This window comes from Canis lupus, chromosome 10 (assembly GCF_003254725.2).
Source record: "Canis lupus dingo isolate Sandy chromosome 10, ASM325472v2, whole genome shotgun sequence".
NCBI lineage: Eukaryota > Metazoa > Chordata > Mammalia > Carnivora > Canidae > Canis > Canis lupus.
This window is the reverse complement of record NC_064252.1, coordinates 60,607,619-60,625,770: the sequence shown is the minus strand read 5'-3', so window position 1 is coordinate 60,625,770 and position 18,152 is coordinate 60,607,619. Positions and strand designations below refer to the sequence as shown.

General features: G+C 40.7%; 2 long non-coding RNA genes across 13 annotated transcripts in view; one reads left to right on the top strand and one right to left on the bottom strand.

The window, feature by feature from the left end:
- Window positions 1–3,304: 3,304 nt before the first annotated feature.
- LOC125755959 (uncharacterized) overlaps window positions 3,305–18,152 on the bottom strand; it is a 32,052-nt gene continuing 17,204 nt past the window's right edge. The window contains exons 3-4 of the long non-coding RNA XR_007413628.1: window positions 10,177–10,300; window positions 3,305–3,788 (exon numbers count right to left, since the gene is read on the bottom strand). This is a non-coding gene — a long non-coding RNA (uncharacterized LOC125755959). The remainder of the gene's footprint in view (window positions 3,789–10,176; window positions 10,301–18,152) is intronic.
- The window catches only part of LOC112672783 (uncharacterized), a 161,254-nt gene continuing 149,428 nt past the window's right edge, over window positions 6,327–18,152 (top strand). For 10 of the 12 annotated variants that reach the window (XR_003144515.3, XR_004819178.2, XR_004819177.2 and 7 more), the window contains exons 1-6: window positions 6,327–6,482; window positions 6,794–6,967; window positions 10,656–10,810; window positions 11,569–11,666; window positions 12,768–12,861; window positions 13,457–13,551. This is a non-coding gene — a long non-coding RNA (uncharacterized LOC112672783). The remainder of the gene's footprint in view (window positions 6,483–6,793; window positions 6,968–10,655; window positions 10,811–11,568; window positions 11,667–12,767; window positions 12,862–13,456; window positions 13,552–18,152) is intronic. The other 2 variants (XR_007413631.1, XR_007413629.1) reach the window with 2 other exon arrangements.

The following is an 18,152-nucleotide window of genomic DNA, read 5'->3' as shown; positions in this document are numbered from 1 at the left end:
ACTTAACAGCAATATCTCTAGCAGCTAAGGGAGGGTATTTTCCATCTCTTATTGGTAATTTTTTTAAAAGATTTTAAATCCTAAAAATGTGTATTAATGACCTGCTACATTCTTCATGCAGTTGTGGGGCAACAGCACTTATACAGAATAGGCACAGTAACTGTTGTTAAGGAATTTTCAATCTGGTAGGTATATTGATAAGAGACAGGGATGATGTTCGGACAGGTTGCGATCTTTTCCCCCACTAAAATATTGTATTTTTGTGACATTTTACTGCCACTTGTCTTATCCTGAAATCTTTAAAACAAACTGTCAGTCTTACCACATGGAATGTCTTCGACAACCAGACACATTTGGCTCTAATCAGAAAGTTCCATGCAAGGCATCATCCAAAAAACAGACCGGGCTGTGGAATTATTATTTTTTCATCTTTTTCTTCAGGAAATATGTTAAATGTGAAATATTCCAACATTAATAACACAGTGACACCCATTAACACCACCAGCAGCAGCTTGAAGAGTTTGTTGATTGAAAAATAAGTTCCTTCTTACAATTACCAACCCATTGCATTGGCTGGCTGTGTCGGAGCAGAAAATGAACGCTGAACAAATGATGGCACGTTCGTATCACCAGAAGGGTCAGAATAAAAAGGTTTAATTCTTTCAGATGATTTCAAAACCTAAGAAGCATTCATTTCTCTTTGAAAAGAGAGTTTCCTCTAGCCTTTCTAGTCAGTGAAGTTCATTTTCCTTCCGATGCTAAATCTGTACATCCCAAGGCACGAATGTAAAAGCAGACTTCCTTGTTCCCTAATTATCTTTGGCGGAATTAGTATCATCAAAAGAAAATCCCAGCGAAATCAACTTGCACAAGCAGGAGAGCAGGAACTAGCGTGTCATTGAAAAAGTCACCTGTTGTGGCCCACCCACAGGAGGACAGGGATGCGGGACGGAAGCCAGTACCCTGTGCTGGAGGTGTCGCCAGGGCAGGCCAAGGAGGTAGGTAAGATGACACTAGGTCTCCTAATTGTCCTAGTGCTTGTGTCATCATAAGGAACCCCTAAGGCTGAGGAATGATGTGAGTGGCCTTAACAGTTCATTGAATCTGTGCTCAAAGAACCAACACTCTCATTCTCGGGTTTAAAGACCTTGATGTTCAAAATTAGGACTAAGCTTCTCATGAACATGTGAAAGTTCCACCGTGTGATGCTGGCTTGTGAGCAAATTGGAGTTGCCACTTCGCCGAAAGTTGAACACTGTCACTTTGGGGATTCCCTCACTCAGGTCTTTGTGTGGGCTCTGGTAGCAAATTTCCATTTATTTATTTATTTATTTTTTACTTTTGTTGGGAGGACTGGAATCCATAAATATAAATGGGAAGACCACTGGCCATTATGGGAGCTGTAATTCAACCCACAGGAGGTTCTGATAAAGTGTACGCTGGATAGAGCCCTGCTCTTATAGCTTACATTTATCTGAAACCCTCCATTGAATTACAACCTGCTAATGTCTATTTTCTCACGCGTTATCTATCTGTAATGATAACAAAATCATGCTGGCCCATTCTGATTTTTCTTTCTTTCTTTTCATTTCTTTTTTCTTTTCTTTTTTTTTTTTTTTTTTTGGTGACACTGAAGCTGAATAGCCCCTCCAGCCAGCCTCTTACATCAAAGTGCTTCTCTCCTATCTATCGTGCCTCTTAAGAACAAAACTGTATTCCACTCTTCGGCACACTCTAATCTTTCCATTTCTATTACAATACTTCATTAATTTGACTACCTCATTGCTTTGTAGCTTTGAAGAAGGGCAGAAGTGGAAAACACTTGAATTCACTGTAACCTCTGGCAGGGAGGGTCTGTTCCTCCAAATATTTCAGCTATTTCCTCCCTGCTGGCTTACTATCGTGTTTGAGTTCCTGTGAGGAGCAGATAGGAATCGTGCCCTTCCACCTTAGGCATCGTAAATATCTTTCCGATAATAGATAATTCACCTGATCTCATGTGTTCCTGTGCACTTAAGAGATTCTCAGTGTGAACAGAAAAATGCATTTTGATTTGAGGCATTCCTAGGTTTTATAGGGGTGCTAAATTATATCCCTATAATGGGAGGGGGACTACTTCTCCCATCACCAAATGCCAGCTTTATCTCTTTCTTTTCCCTTTCTTGCACCTTAAAAGAAACATCCGACAAGCCACTCAGTCCGATAAACTGCAAGATTCCCTTGTATGTCCCATGTTTGTGATATTAAATAAATGCGTGTGGGCAACATGGATTATAAGGGTCTTTGTAAAGTAAAGGAATTTCGTTACTTTAAATCTCTGAAAGGAAATGTGAACCTCTGTACAAAGCAGTCCATTCCATTTTAGTGTGCTCTAAAGATTAAAAATGTGTCCTTATATTAAACCTACCATCTGCCTGGGTCAAATTTCCTGGTCTTAATCTCGCCCTCTAGAGCTAACCTGTCCATTTTATCTCTCTTTTCAGAGAACATTTTCCCCCTAAATGTGACTATAGTTATCAGGCTTATTTTAAGTCTTCTCTGCACAATTCCTACAAGCTTTCCTTCCGTGACATGGATCCCAGAACCCTCCCAACCCCAATAGCCATTCTCACAGTGTGTAGCTGTAAAGAAGCCCTCAACAGTAGAATACATTTAAATAATGTCTGAGGGTAGTTTCCCAGGGTAGCAACCCGAGCTCAAAGCTTGGGGCACACAGTGGATTTGGGAGGCAATCCCAGGAAGCTCAAGTTAAGAAGAGTGGTCTCAGCTCTCTCTAAGGGAGAAAAGCCACAAAGGATGAGTTCATGAGTGGATTCCTGCTGTGGGCAGTGGGGCTCCCTTGCACGGGGGACCCTCTGAGAAACCATGTGAAACGCATCCAAAAGCATTCCACCTGGTATTAGGGTGACTGAGGTGTGCTTCCACTGCCACCACCACCACCCCCTACCCCCCCCCCCCCGCAGAAGGAGGGCTATAGCATGGGCACCTATGCCCGGCACTACCTCTTTGTGCCTGCAGAATGAGCATAGAGTTGAGGGGGAAGCCCTCAGGCAGTGAAAGGGAGAGAGAGACACAGGCTTTTGAGGTAGACAGCTGTGTGTCTGCTGGAAACCGCCTTTGTGGGCCTCAGGGGAGTTCCAGCAGGCTGAGGGGACATGGGGTAGGACAAGGAGGAGGGCTGCTACCCTGCAAGGCCGGCCGTAGAAGTACATGAATCTGGCCAGGTCTAGAGCAATGGGAAGGTTGACCTGTGGAACTGCAGAGTTTCAAAGCTGCCCATAAGCATTACAACTTTCTAAAAAAATACATACTAATAATAATTTAGGGGTTATACTGACCAAACAAACTGTGTTAGCCAGGTTTCAATGTCACCCAGCTTGTAACCCTTGCAACAACAAGCAATTGGATGGTGACAAACTTGAATGCACATCCTGCCCCAAAGAGGCAGCCATTCCTCAGCTCTAGCCAGGTGTTACCATTTAAGAATATGGGCTGAATACTGGGAGAGCTTTTGTTTCTCTCCTTGAGACTCCAGAGATGGAGATTTTATGGGAAATATCTTGCTTTTTTAAACACTGTAGAAGGTGAATTTGTTTGAGCCCCACGAAGTACATCTGGGATTCCCCATCTCCCACACAGTCTCTGCTCCAATAGGAGCAGCAACATCAGCACAGGGGCTATGGGAACCCAGGATATCAGAAGTAAATGAAGGTGTTATCTATACATTTCTGGACAAACTGGTTTTGCTCATGCAAGCTTCTTCCATAGAAATCAAGGTCCTTCTGGAGCTGAAAACAGACAAACAAAAGAAACAAACAGACAAAAGAAAATGATTAAGGACATGGAAGGAGAGCAGAAGTTGAGCCTGTCTGTAACCCTATCCTCTATCTCTATTGATCTCCACACCATCTTTGGGTTCGAGGGATGGGGGTGGGGGGCTCCAAATAAGTAAATCGTTTCTCCCCTTGTTACTATAACCTAGGTTAAAGCAGCACTGCTTTGCATCAGGAAAATTTAAGGTAGAGCTTTGATCTCCTCTCTGTTAAAGTAAAGTAATGCATTATCCTGACCTCAAAAAAGTAGTCTTAATTAGGGGCCTTGAATGAAATAATTGACCTTGACATTGCTTCAGCCCAGGGCACAAAGCTGTTACCAAATGACTTATCGAGAAGTACGACATGCTGCAATAAGGTCTATTTATTTTGTAATTCTACATTTTGAACGTGAAGCTCCCAGAATGCTTACACCACCAGGACAAATACTAGCTTTGCTGTGGCCAATAAGGAGAAGACGTTATACGAGAATGAAATCTGCGCGGAGATTGTGCACTGCTAAAGAAAAATCGTCTTTGTTTAAACACTAATATTGTCACTATTCTGTACTTACTTCATTTGCATCTTAACATAATCATTTGATTGTGAAGTGTGTCTTCTGTGTGTTGCAGGGTATCTTTTTAAGCACCGGCACCAAGATTGGAAACAGAAAAGTACAGTAAAAGCACGGGATGAAAAGGCAAGTGATTTCATTCTGGGTCCTTACTATGCGGTTGTCCAGTGTGGCCTTGGAGAATTTTTTTAATGATCATCTTTACATTCCTTAAAGCTTTATTATCTTATAAGGTTGATATAATTATCGCCTTACTTCTTAATCTGACCTTGGTTTTTTTGACCTACAAACCAAACTACGATCAATTTTTCTTACCAAGGAAAATTCTGGACAAAATGTAAAGATGACAAAATAATGTCTTTGGATTTCCTAAGACCTTCTTTCTGGTTCCTTTTTGTCTCCCATGACTACTTTCTCCCTCCACATCTCTTCACTCACACTCACAGGACACTGTGTCACACCAGTAAATTCTTACTCTCACCAAATGGGGTCCTCACGCAAAATCTCCAACCAACCATTTAGCCGGTGGTGAAAAAGAACTAACTGGTTGCTGCCCTTTGTTGCATTTGCACTTGTTTCTGGTTGCACAGTTTTACTCTCCTATTTTGGAATTCAAGGAAGAAGTATCCACGTGGGAGAGGTTTTAGGGTGCTAGTAAACAATGATTTCTACTCTCCCTCCGGACTTTGAAAAGGAAATGGGAGTATAACATAGTATAGAAATCTGAGCCTCAATCTTCTGTTGGTTATAGAGACAGACTGTCAGGGCCAGGGAACGATCCCAGATCATCAGTGCACGTAAAACTCCAGACAGCAAACATGTGACTACCTCCTAGGTGAGGTCCTGGGGCACAGAAGTGAATGCAACAGTATCCGCCCACTAGGAATTCATGGGCCAGTCCTGGAGATGCTTGAAGCATAGAGTTGCAGGACAATGCAATGCTTAGACTGGTAGGCCCCCCCATAGGGCCTGGTGTGATGATGTCTGGCACAAGCCTACAGACCCCATGGAACTTTTCAAACCTTCTCAGACAGTATGTCCAAATAACCCAGTGAAACCAGGCAGCATTTATTTTTCTCTCCTTGTCTGCCTTTCCTTGCACCTCTCAATTTCTTGTCCTTGCGGTTAAGTCACTACCATTGCTCTGGTATCCAACTTCCCCCAGCACCTGGAGCACAGGCTTTATCTGTGGTTTGGACCTGAAGGTGGTTCCCAGGTCTTTCCCCGTATCCCTCAGACACCTGAAGGCATTCTCTGGCTGTTTATTTAGTTCCAGGTTTCTTTTTGGGGTGACATGGTGCCTCTCGCCCCCATGATAAAAATGAAAAAAAAAAATCCTCTGAGAACCCAGAAGAGAAACTACTTAATAGAAATAGAAGAGTTAATAACATCTTCAGTAGGGATGTACATTTCCTCTGGTCTTAAAGAGCGAGTTGGAGTTGACAGGAAAGTGGAGAAAGGCAGGCTGCGTAAAAGCAGGAAAGCCAGACAAGCTTGGTGCATTTGGAGGAGAATGAAAGGCTCTCTGAAGAAGTCATCTCAGCAGCTCCCTCATCTGTCATTGGCGGCTGTTTCATAGAGGGGAGTCTTGATGCCAAGTCAAAAAGCCCAGGCTTTATCTCCTTAGGCTCCACGGTCTCCACTCCACCATATATACATGGAAATGACAGAAGGAAATTGCCTTGCAAAAGAGAATTTCAGAAAGAACCTTGCTATGGGGGCTAATTTCATATCATTGATTCTAATAGTTATTGGTAGAAATAACTATACAACTATCTTTGCCCCCAGACCTTTCTATTCTACACGCACACACACACACACACCCCCCAAATCCTGCCAGCATTCCAATCCATCGCCTCTCAATTTGCATTTGGCCCTGAGATTTTTCCTTTAACAATAGGTGGGGCCCATCCTTCTGATTCTAACTTCTTCCCACCAGGCGGCAGAGATTTATCTTGACAAACCGTTTGGAATTGCTGGGGGGAATATTAATAAAATTTGAACACGCGTCCTACAGCAGTGAAGAGAATACCTGAGAAGTTTGAAAGCTTTCGTGGGAGATTAGAGGCGGCCGTGAGGAAATGTGCTACCCGGTGGTGAGCTCCCAGCACAGATATTTCACTATCCAGGGATCTCTAATTACTAATACAGTACATGAACAGTATGATATGTCCTTACAATTGCAGACGCCTTTTCAAAGATAATCTTTAATAGTTTATTTGACAACCTGTAAAATTATAGAAAATTATTAGTCTTGGGAATTACAAAAATCCCTGTAGTACAGTCAAACAATAAAATTATAATTACCTGTGGGTAATTGAAATTTAACTGTTTTTTTATTGTATATTACACATCAATAGCAACATAAGTTCAAGAGGTTTTTTTCTTCTTTCCTTTTTTCTTACAGAACCTGAGAAAATGGACAGCACTGTTGGGGGCTTGTGAGTTCCTGTCACAGTACTGAGCTTGAACAATTTCGATTAAAGCCCCATGTTTGAGACTGTCATTAGACCTGCATTAAATTACATATCTGGAGTGTTAAAAAATAAAGAGTACAGTAGCTTTTTCTCAGCTACCTAAGGTAGGTAGTTAAGGCCTTGATTATCTTTAAAGATCTATTTTTTCCCTCCACTGAAAGTCATTGTTTCTTTCATTAAACATAAAACACATTTAAGAACATGAAACTGTGCAGACAGGAATATTAGGATGGCATATTCCAAAGTACCTTTGTTCTGTATTCATTGCTCTGGCTTGACTTCTGCATTGTATAATGTGATTTTATTATTTAGCCCTCATTCAGACAAACTGAACAAAATTGGCATCGCTTGGGACCTCGAATCCCCCGGGCTTTGGATAAAGTGGGTACTTGCCTTCCTCCTCGTCTTCATTCAACTTCCCCTCACAACACACCCTCCCCCCAAAAAAATAAATTTTAAAAAGCCACATAAGTGTTTCAAACTGAAGCAGGGTGCTAGCATTTCTGTTACTCATCACTTCTCTTTTGAACGATGGCCTTTATCACAACCTGTCCGGGCTCCACCCTGCTGGGTTCCTTTGTTTAAAGAAGCCTTTTGGTTCTTTGGTTCCTCCTAGCTGAATAGGAGTTTAACTGAATGGGAAAAAAGTGTTGGACCTGTACAGGGGGATACAAAGCCATAGGGAGAAGGCTTGGTTCCTTTGCAGGATTGTCTCCACCTGTCATTCCTCTGACACTGCCCCCCACTGCCCCCAGGCTCCATCCTCCTGTCTCTGTATCAGGGTCCTACCCTCTTCTGCCTGTAAACATCATCGCTGCTACAAGGCCTGTGGGGAACCATGGGTGCCCAGAGTAGTCCTTTGAAGCTATTATACAGAAGTAGCAGCTTCAGGCCAAGTGGTCTGACCCAGTTCCTTCTCTGTGGTTTGGAGAGTAATGGGAACGTAGATCTGTTTTTATTTCGCCAGACACTGATTTTCACCTCTTTATCTGGATAGAGGGAAACAGGGTCAAAGAATATGGACGGTTCCAGAATGATACTAGAAATTAACCACTAGGCTAGAGCCATCCTTTCTTCTGTAAGCGGTCTGAGAGATCCGGTGGGGGAACTAGAGGCCGCTGGCTTCCGTGGTCACCACTGGGGGATTCATAACACGTGAGACAGAGGAAGGAGGGGGCTACTTCATCCAGGAGTATATTCACTTAGTTACATTAAGTGAACCGAGAGAGAGAGAGAGAGAGAGAGAGAGAGAAAGAGAACAAAAGACAATGAAGTTCAGAAACAGCAGCCTCAGCTCATTTCTTCTTATATCCTCCTTCATTAATTCATTTATGTTGAATTCACATAGATGATGGCAGACAATGTGCACACACGCACACACACATTCCTCTAACCTTTTAGACAGGATATCATCAAGATTTCCCATTTGATAGCTTAAGTCATAATTTCATCCATCTTAAGAAGCAGTATCGGAAAGCAAACATACATGAAACATTTCTTTTGGGAAAAGGGAGTCTTCTCTGAATCAGTTTTGTATAATGACTTAATGAGGGCCCTGAAGACATCAAATCTTATTTTCTACACAAAGGTAGATTGGAAAATATGTATACCATCCTGAGCGTTAAATCCATGCTGCAGAGCAATGAAAAGCTGACATATTACCCTCAAGTAGATGAAAGTTCAAGGTGGATAATGTCCCTCTGCTGACTGGGGTAAAAACTCAGCAGTTTGGAGCCCCAGGAATTCATGACTTTGTAAATGTCAATGCGGTGCAATCTTTTAAAGCAGGAACCAGCTCACATCTGGTGTACTCATTCATCTTCTTTCTTTTCCCGCTGGAGCGGAAGCTCCATGAGGAGTGGCACTTTGTCACTCTCATCACTGTCATTGTCACAACCATCCACTGCTCTCACACTTGAAATAAAATCCAGCCCCACATGTGTGGCCCCTGCCTGCCTCTCCACAATTCCCCTCACCTCCCTCTAGCCACCAAGCCCCTTGCTATTCATGAAAGCCACCAGCTTCTCCCACTTTGCTTTTTAAAATGGTCATTCTTTTCACCCCCTCAGACAGACAGGTCTTCCTGACTGCGGTTCTAAAATTTGCATCCCTCCAAACCTGGTATTCGTTTCCCCTTAGTCTGCTTTGTTTTTCTTCATAGTATATATATCACCGTCTATAAGGAGTTTTTAGCAGTGACAATAACTCAGTAATATTCACTGAATGGGTAGAGTTTTGGCAAGTGAAGAACATCCCAGGATGGGACATGAGTATAGACCTCAAAGTGACCCCCCAAGTTACACACCAGGGTTCTTAGGGCCATTAAAAGAAACAGAGATAGCAGGAGGGGTTTGTATAGAAGGAAATAGCTAATCACCATTGAATTGTCTTGATTTGTATACAGAAATTTGTCATGTCTTATTTGTAAAATGGAACTAAGTGATCTATGCAGAGTTAAAGACTCTGCGTTGGGTCCAACAGTTCAGTATTACGTTGGGGAGATAAATGTAGAAACTATCAAATCCATAATAAGGTAAAACCTGGTTTCCACCAATTTAATCTCTATTAAAAGCCTCATAAACCACATTTTGGTAAAAGGGACTAATATCTATCTCACAGTTATGCCCAGCTTCTAACTCAATTGGCATATGTTTCTTCATATTCCTCTTTAAAGAGTCAATGGTTTATGAAATTATCCAAATACCTGAATCCTTCCCTAACCAGAAAAAGTCACTAAATGCAAAAGAATTTAAATTGCACACAGTCCTTAATCCCCTCGGCTTTCCCCCTCCTCCAAGTGCAAGCTTTAGTTTCAAGAAAAGAAATACATGTATGTAAAGCCCAGTAAATTTTGGGTAGGTGGCTCTATGGTTTTAACTCAATGCCTTGATTTTAACCCAAGCTGTTGAAAGGTGCAGCTTAAAAATAGCCAACTGCTATTTTTCCCACCCCGTCCCATGACTTAATCAATTCCTCTTTCTACTTCAGGAGGACTGAAGGTGGAAGTGTTTTCCTCAGCAGAACCCCCATTTGTGGAGTCTTGTGAGAGGAAAGCCCTATGGAGTCCTGGGAGGGATTGGGGGGGGTACCTCTAAGACAATACTCTAAATGAGCATTTGTTTCCTGAAAACACTTCAGAATGCTGAATATGCTCAAGATGCAGGCCTTGCAGCTATATGGTGGTCTGGATCTTTCAGTGTAGACAGTGTTTTTTGCTCAATTCAGCTTCGACCAAATCTTATCTTCTGGAAGTTTTGAAAGATGTGAAAAGCATGACAAAGTTCCAACCTCAGGCTTTCTAGAAGAGTCTCACCTCTTGCTGTCAACTTTAAAATGGCTGTCTTCTTCCAAAGACATCAAGCCATTTGGAAACCTCTGCAAGGGCTTTGCAAAATGTATCATGTAGAGGTCAATGTCGCTCCCTCAGTATCCACATCCTGTGGGTAGCAAATTCGTATAGATTCAAGGTTATAAAGGGAATGGATTTCTCCCGTCTGAAGGGGACCTCACACTGTTTCATTAACTTTTTAAGCCTTTCTGACTAAAACCAGAGGCCTGGTTGACAGTCTTTTCACATCCCTTCCAACTCTGGGAGTCCAGGTTTTTGCTCAGGCCCAGATAATTCTCGTAGTGAAAAAGTGAAACTTCTGTTCTAGCTAATTCAGTCTTCGGCACATTTGCTACTGTTTTTTAGAAGCCAGAGGCGATTTACAAGGGAACTTGCAAAGCCATTTTGCCTGAACAAATTCTCCATCTGGTGATTCACTGAACATTATCTCTTATTTCTTAAAGGAAGAAACAAGGAATGGACTTAGAAGGCCTCATGTTGATATTTACCTGCCAAGACATCTTAACTCTGCTGACTCTCCAGAGAGACCCATTTGTACATTTACATTTAAAAACAGGCCTTCAGTATAATTTCCCACTATTCCTTTCCTTCATCTTAGGTGAGTGAAGCTGCAAGTTGAGGCCCTGTCCGCATATAAATACTGGAATAGCTGAAATCCAGGGAGATTTAAAAAAAAAAAAAGAAAAGAAAAAAAAGACCATATTTTTTATTTCGTGAGACCCACAAACGAGTTTGAGTATTTTTTTCATCAGTTGTTTGGTGATGCCTAAGAATATTGCTGCTGCCGAGGCACCTCACCTTGCCTCCTGTGAAGAAAGGGAGTGAGATGCTGAGATTCTTGTTATGCGAAGGGGAAAAAACAGGGTCTGCTCCAATGGAGGAGTGATCTCATCCAGGCTCTGCTCTTTCTTCTGGGATGCTCTCAATTCCCCAAACCACCTCCCCTCACCCTCCCCTCACAACTCCGGTCTTTTGCCTTCTCTTCCTCCTGGTTGCTGGGACACCCTTAATGATCTATTGGTATCCCTGCAGACTTTACTATCACCCTCTTGATCTCTGTGTCTCCTGACTTCCTGAAGCCAGGTGTGCCTTTCCATGTGAGGACCCGATTTTTCTCATCAATTGCATCCCTTCTGCTTCTTCACTTTCCACCTCTAGAGATAATACCTCCCCTATCAAGTTGGTTTGTTTCCTAGCCAGCTTGTGCCTAGGAAAAGAGACTGCCCTTGGCTCCTTCCTCTCTTCCCCAGTGCTGCTTCCCAAAGGCCACATACTGCTTCTCATTCAGCTGATTTTTTTGTGTGTTTCTGTGACCCTTGTTGCTATTTGACTTTGGATCTTGCCTTCTTTTTATAGTCCTCTGCTGTTCACATGGGAGGACAGAATCTGGGCCAGATATATGTAGAAAGAGGGCTAGGAAAAACGAGAAGAGGAACTGACTCGGCCAGGAAAGGGTAAGAGGTTCACAGGACACTGGGAAATGGAAATATTGCAAATAATCTTACATAAAGGAACAAACCAAGACATGCACTCATTTGCTAGTAAATGTGCACATTCATTCATCAGCTCAACACCTGTCTGTAACAAATCCTGTTGTCTCTTTTACAAAATTGCTCAAGATTATTTCTTCTCTCTGTGCAGGATTTTAGACTTACAACCATCCTCCAACACAAATGTGAAATGGCCATTTTCTAAGCCAGAGATGCTTGTCTCTCTTTTACTCATGTTGGGCAAAACACAAGGCCCTGATCTATGGCACAGCCTGGTGAATTTGAAGCTTTTGCCTAGGCTCTCATATAGCATTCACCCAGTCATTTATTCATTCAATCAATCAACCATTTAGCTGATATTTATCAAGCAAGAACCTAGTACATGCCAGTTATTGTCCTTGTACTCTGGAAGTGGCAGTGAATAAAACAAAGTCTCTGGTCTCATGCAAGTTACTTTTTAGAGGTGTAGGTTGGAGGGAGACATACATATTCCTTCAGGTGTTGGTGAATCCTGAGGAAAAATCAGGTGGCTAAAAGAATAGAAAATCATGAGGAGAGAAGATGCATCATTAAGTAAGGTGGCAGGAAAAGGCTCCACCAATATAATAAGTTGTAACTTGAATGACTAAAATGTGGGAGTAAGCCATATGGATTTCTAGAAGAGAGCCTTAGATAATGGGAGCAGGAAATCAATAATCTTCAAGCAGAAGAGTGTGTGGTGTATTCAGAAAATAGCAAAAGGTGGAGTTATCTAGTGGGTCCATCTCTTAGGAGCACCTATAGACCTTGCATTTTTTTCAAAAAATAATATCTACTTCATTATGATCACCTGTTTAGGGCTTATCTTTTCCCTCTAGCTGCACACAATACGAAGCAGGAAATCAACTGCTTGGATTATCCCCACGTCTCCGTGCTTGCTCAGTATCTGGTACATCCGAGGTGTACCATAAATAGTAATCAAATGAATGAGTGGATGTCTGAATAAATTGCCCTATAAAATGAGATAATGCACATAAATCTTTTAGCTCAGTACCAGGCATATACTACACATTTAATGTATTTCAGGAACAATATGTTGCTGCTGATGCGGGTGATGATGATACAACCCAGCAGAAGATGAACTTCTTCCTGAAGATGGAGAGACTACTCCTGGTCTACGGTAGGCCTATGCAGCAAGAAGGTCTCTTTAGCTAATTTTTGCAGAAATACATCCACTGGGTGTGTGCCCTGTGTAACTCCAATGATAGCTGTGGCAGCGGCAAATTCATCTACAATGACATACAGATATAACAACGTCCAAATATACAGTCAATAACAAAAAGGCAGAACTATTCAGCTCTTAGTTTGCTATGGCCTACCAAATAAGGAGGAAGGTATTCAGAGAGAAAACAGCTAAATGATGTAAAATGAAGATTGTCATCCAAGTGAGGGATTCGTGAAAAAGAACATATCTGCGTGAAGTAAGTTCCGCATTACCGGCCCACATACAGAATTAGCAGATGTTGTTCCAAAGATCCAACCCTCACAACTTTTGAAGCATCACATGCAACAGAGAAAGTCACGATTTGAAGTAAGGGAGGATTATGGATCTCAGAAACCAAGGGAACGTGGCATTGTGGTAGAGCCTGAAACATTCTGGGGTTGACGGAAAACAAATCAACTAGTGATGATCCAACTGTGGCTGTGTGGGATATTAGAGCTGGTAAGTGTTGTAGAGGTTATTTCACAAAGCACCTTGCTCTTTTATTTCACAGATAAGGGAAACCCTGTTTTTCGCTGGAACATCTCTCCTAAACTTTTGTCATCAGTGGCGGAGCTGAGAGTAGAACCTAGACCTTCTGTCACAGAAGTAGGTGTTTCTTCAATTACTCTCCATAACTGGTCCCCTGCTCACTCTCTTGCCCTTCTACAATCTATTCTCTACCTAGTATCAAAGTGATCTTTTAAACCTGAACTCAGATCATTTTACTGCGCCTCATAAACTCTCTAATGGTTTGTCCTCACAATTAAAATTCAAATTCCTTATAATGGCGTATGGCACTTCTCTAGCATACAGTGTTGCCTGGCACACAGTAGGTGTTAGTGAATGAATGAACTTCTTTTTTCTCCAAATAATATTATAAAGTTGGCCAATCATCTGCAGAAACAACTTGATTTAAATAAAATAGCCAGTAGTATTTCCTCTGAAATTAACGTACATGATGAAATTTAAGCTGAGTAAAAGTGGGTCAGCTGAATTCAACAATCAGCCCAAATAATTTATTTCAGTCTCGATTTGCCAGTGGACAACCACTCATTCCCTCTCTGGCCCAGTCTCATTAGGCCTGTTTACCAGTGATTTTGATGACAATATGGAAAGGAAATTTATGAAATCTGAAAGGCACAAAGTTGGAAAGGATCAGAAATACAACAATCAACATTCAAAAATGTTCTGACAGGCTGGAATTCTGAGCAAATTCCAATAAGATGAAATTTAATAGCAATAAATGCAATGTCCTGTATAAAGGTTCAAATATTAATTGTATAAGTACAGGATGGAGAAACTTGGCTTGGCAGAAATTCATGTGAAAAAGATCTGGAGGATTTAGCTGACCACAACTTTAATAAGACCCATCAGTCTGAGGCAGATGCCTTTAAAAAGTCCAATTCAGAGGTTGCATTAGTAGAAGCCCTTTGTCTAAATTACAACCAGTAATCGTTTTCCTACACTCTGTAGCTCAGACCACATCCGGCATATTTTGTTCAGTTCTGGGTGCCATATTTTAATGGGGACACTTAATCCAGGGGAAGAAAACCAAGATGGAGAAAGTCTGAAAACCAAGTCATGGTTGAAAGAATCAAAATCCAAAGTCATGCCAGTATTTTAAGTTCTACAGGATATTGGAAGAGCTTCATTTTTGCTGTTCTAGAAATCAGCGATATGAAACAATGGCATTCAGTGGTTAGTAAAAGTACTGTTGCTGACAGAAAATTTTTGAATCAGTGACTAAGCGAGGTCAAGGAGGAAGGACACTTCCATTAAACATAGAGGAAAATTATATGTACCTGGAGTTTTACAATATAATTGCCACCTGCAAGTTGGAATACATAAACTGTTTGCTGCTGGAGATTTCCAAGGCAGTACAGGAGCTAACTATACCTCAGAAGATAAGAACACTGAGGAAATACATCAGCTCTGCATCTAGGACCTCCAAACTGAGCAGTGTTCCTTCCCTACCTCGGTAACTGTCCAGAGTGGTCATCTCGAGTCTCTTTCCACAGTCCATAATTCTCTGTGTATGGAACTGGCTGCCTTAAAACTGAAATCATTTCCCAAGAAACTTGACTTATTGTCTTCAAATAAAAAGTCAGATGCTACTCTGGAGCCTGCAGAAAAGAAAAAGAAAACTTTGTCTCTTTTGGCAATGATATCTAAAACTTAGCAACCCAAATAAAGAAACAGTTCCTAACCTGCTATCCCTGCCAGGGCTCAGCACAGAAGACACAGAGAAATGCCCATCTCCCAGTCTTTCCAGAAAGAGGCCTATGTGCATAGTTTAAAAGCTGCTGCCTGAGGGTCAGGCTTCTAATTTTGCAGGCATCTAGGGGCCAATTGCTTTTCTCCCCAGAGACCAGGGCAGCCTGTGGACACCCAACCCTGACCTCTCTCCCTAGCCTGTTCTGTTATTATATTTGTCCCTTTAGAACTATAAAACTGTTTTTATTGCCATGGCTTCAAAGTCCTAATATCCAAGCGTCAAGTCCCCAGTTTTGACTTTTTTTCAAAGATATTCATTTTTACATTTAAGTTTATAATATTTATCAAGTTTCTTTTTAAAAATCCAGCTGATACCTTGATAAGGATTGTTTTGAAATTATAGGATAATTTGACCAGAATTAATAACTTTACAAAGTTAGACCATTTCACCTATGAGGATGGGCTAAACTTAAATCGGTTCTTGTATTTTTAAAATTCTTTCCAAAGAGTTTTCATGTGTTTTTTAACAATTTAATATCCAGATAATTAATAGGTTTGGTTGTTTGGTGGGGATTTTTTTCCATTGTCAATGGAATCTTAGTTTTTCTCAAATTGTCTCCAGTTCATTTTTATATAGTCAAAGAACACTATTAGTTTTGGAGGAAATTATCTTCTGTTGGGCAATCTGGTTTGATTTTCTCTTTAGTTTTAATAACTTGCCTTATTTTGTTTAATATTCTAGGAAGAATAATGAAGTTTTGACTTTTCTCCTAGTCTTACACCTCATAGTTCTTTTATTGCCTATGCAGTTGCTAATGGCCCACAGTACTACATTACACAATAGATAACAGAATACTTTTATTTTTCCAAACCTTAAAGTGAATCCACTTAAATCTTTTCCTTTGAATATGTGTTGCCTGTTGATTTTTGTTATTTAAAATCCTGCAATAGCTCTCCTTCTAGAGGTATAATTGAATTATAGATAATATTGAACTACCTTTGAATTCTCTTAATAAACCATTAATCATTTTATTTTTAATCCACTATTAGGAAAAGTTAGTAATTTATTAGTATTAAATTTATTGGTGTTTAGTATTTTGTAATGTATTACAATTCAAGTGGAGTATATTTTTTGTAATGATCTTATTTGATTGTTTAAATTCAGACTCTTCTAATTCTATGAGTGAGTTGTTTTGACTTCTCTTTTTTTCCTGTCCTCTGAAACAGCATTTAAACAAGGAAAATAATGTATTTCTTGAAAGCTGTTCTGTAGAACAACTAAATGTGGTTACTCCAAAATTATATATATATATCTGCTCAATAAAACATACCACAGAGTGAAATCATAGTTTAAAGATACAGAAGATACTGTAAAATGAAACAAATATTTTGACTATATAAAGAACTTATGGAAATTAATGATTCAAAAGAAAGAGGTCACCCAATTGTGAAAAATGGAATGAATATGAACACAAGTTTCAGAACGATAAAAGTGAGTGGTAGCAACTAAAGGATAAGATGTTCGAATTCATTAATAATTAGATAATTGAAAGCCAAAATAAGAAAGAGATATCTCTTAATGCCCAGGAGATTTACAAAAATTAGACCTGGGGATCCCTGGGTGGCGCAGCGGTTTAGCGCCTGCCTTTGGCTCAGGGCGCGATCCTGGAGACCCGGGATCAAATCCCACGTCGGGCTCCCGGTGCATGGAGCCTGCTTCTCCTTCTGCCTGTGTCTCTGCCTCTCTCTGTGTGTGACTATCATAAATAAATAAAAATTAAAAAAAAATTAGACCTGTATAATGGCAAATATTAGTAGAGTTAGAGATAAGACTTCTTGTACTCTAGATGATGGTGATGCTGTTGTGATTTCCTGGGCAGACATCCAGCAGTATCTGTCACAGAGTATTCACATGCCTATGATCCAGCAATACAATACAGTGAAATTCCATAATGGACATGTTCTGTGGTGTTTACTCTAGATTTATGTGGGGTAGTGTAAAATGGAACACAAGTTATCTATAAAGGAGGTAAATATGCAAGATGTAAAAGATTCCCACTGTGGAATTTTATGTAGCAATTAGAAATAACCAAATGGACAGATTCACACACACAGGAACGTAGATGGATCTCTAAAGCACAGAGATGAAAGGAAACTCTAAGCACGATGTCACATATGTAATCAAAAACATACATACACACAAGATACCATATATACTTCCAATGTTAAATTCAATCTCAAGCATATATGTTAATTATTTTGAAGTGGTTGTTATGAGAATAAGGAAAATGGGAATGGCAAATGAGAATAAAAATGCGTATATACTTCACCTATATTCTTACACACACACACACACACACACACACACACACACAGTCATAAAACAAGAAAGAGCCTGGCATCAACCTGTAAGAAAGTGCCACGACCTGAGAAATATGATTAATCAACCATCTGTACCTGCAATAAAACAAAATAAAAACAACAAAAGTGTTTCTCAGAACCCAAGAGACTTCAGGAAACAGGAAATGGAAAATTGTCAGAAATTCAGAAAAAGACTGTCCCTTCCCACATGTCTCTTTGTGCATTAGCCTTGTACTTCTCTCACAGTAGACTCGGTTTTTCTTTTCCTACACATGGCAAGAATTCCATTTTGTATATCTTCCACATACTTCTATCACCTCTGTTCAAAAGACCAGCCTAGGGACTCTTGTGTGACTCAGTGATTGAGTGTCTGCCTTTGTCTCAGGTCCTGCTCCCGGGGTCCCGGGATCGAGTCCCACGTCGGGCTCCCTGCATGGAGCCTGCTTCTCCCACTGCCTATGCCTCTGCCTCTCTCTCTGTATCTCTCATGAATAAATAGAAATAAAATCCTAAAAACAAAACAAAACAAAAGACCAGCCTAGAATGACTTTGAGGAAAAAAATGGAATTCACAAGTAAGATCGATGAATATGGTAGATAAGACATTTTTGTTATTATAAAGATTTAAAACTG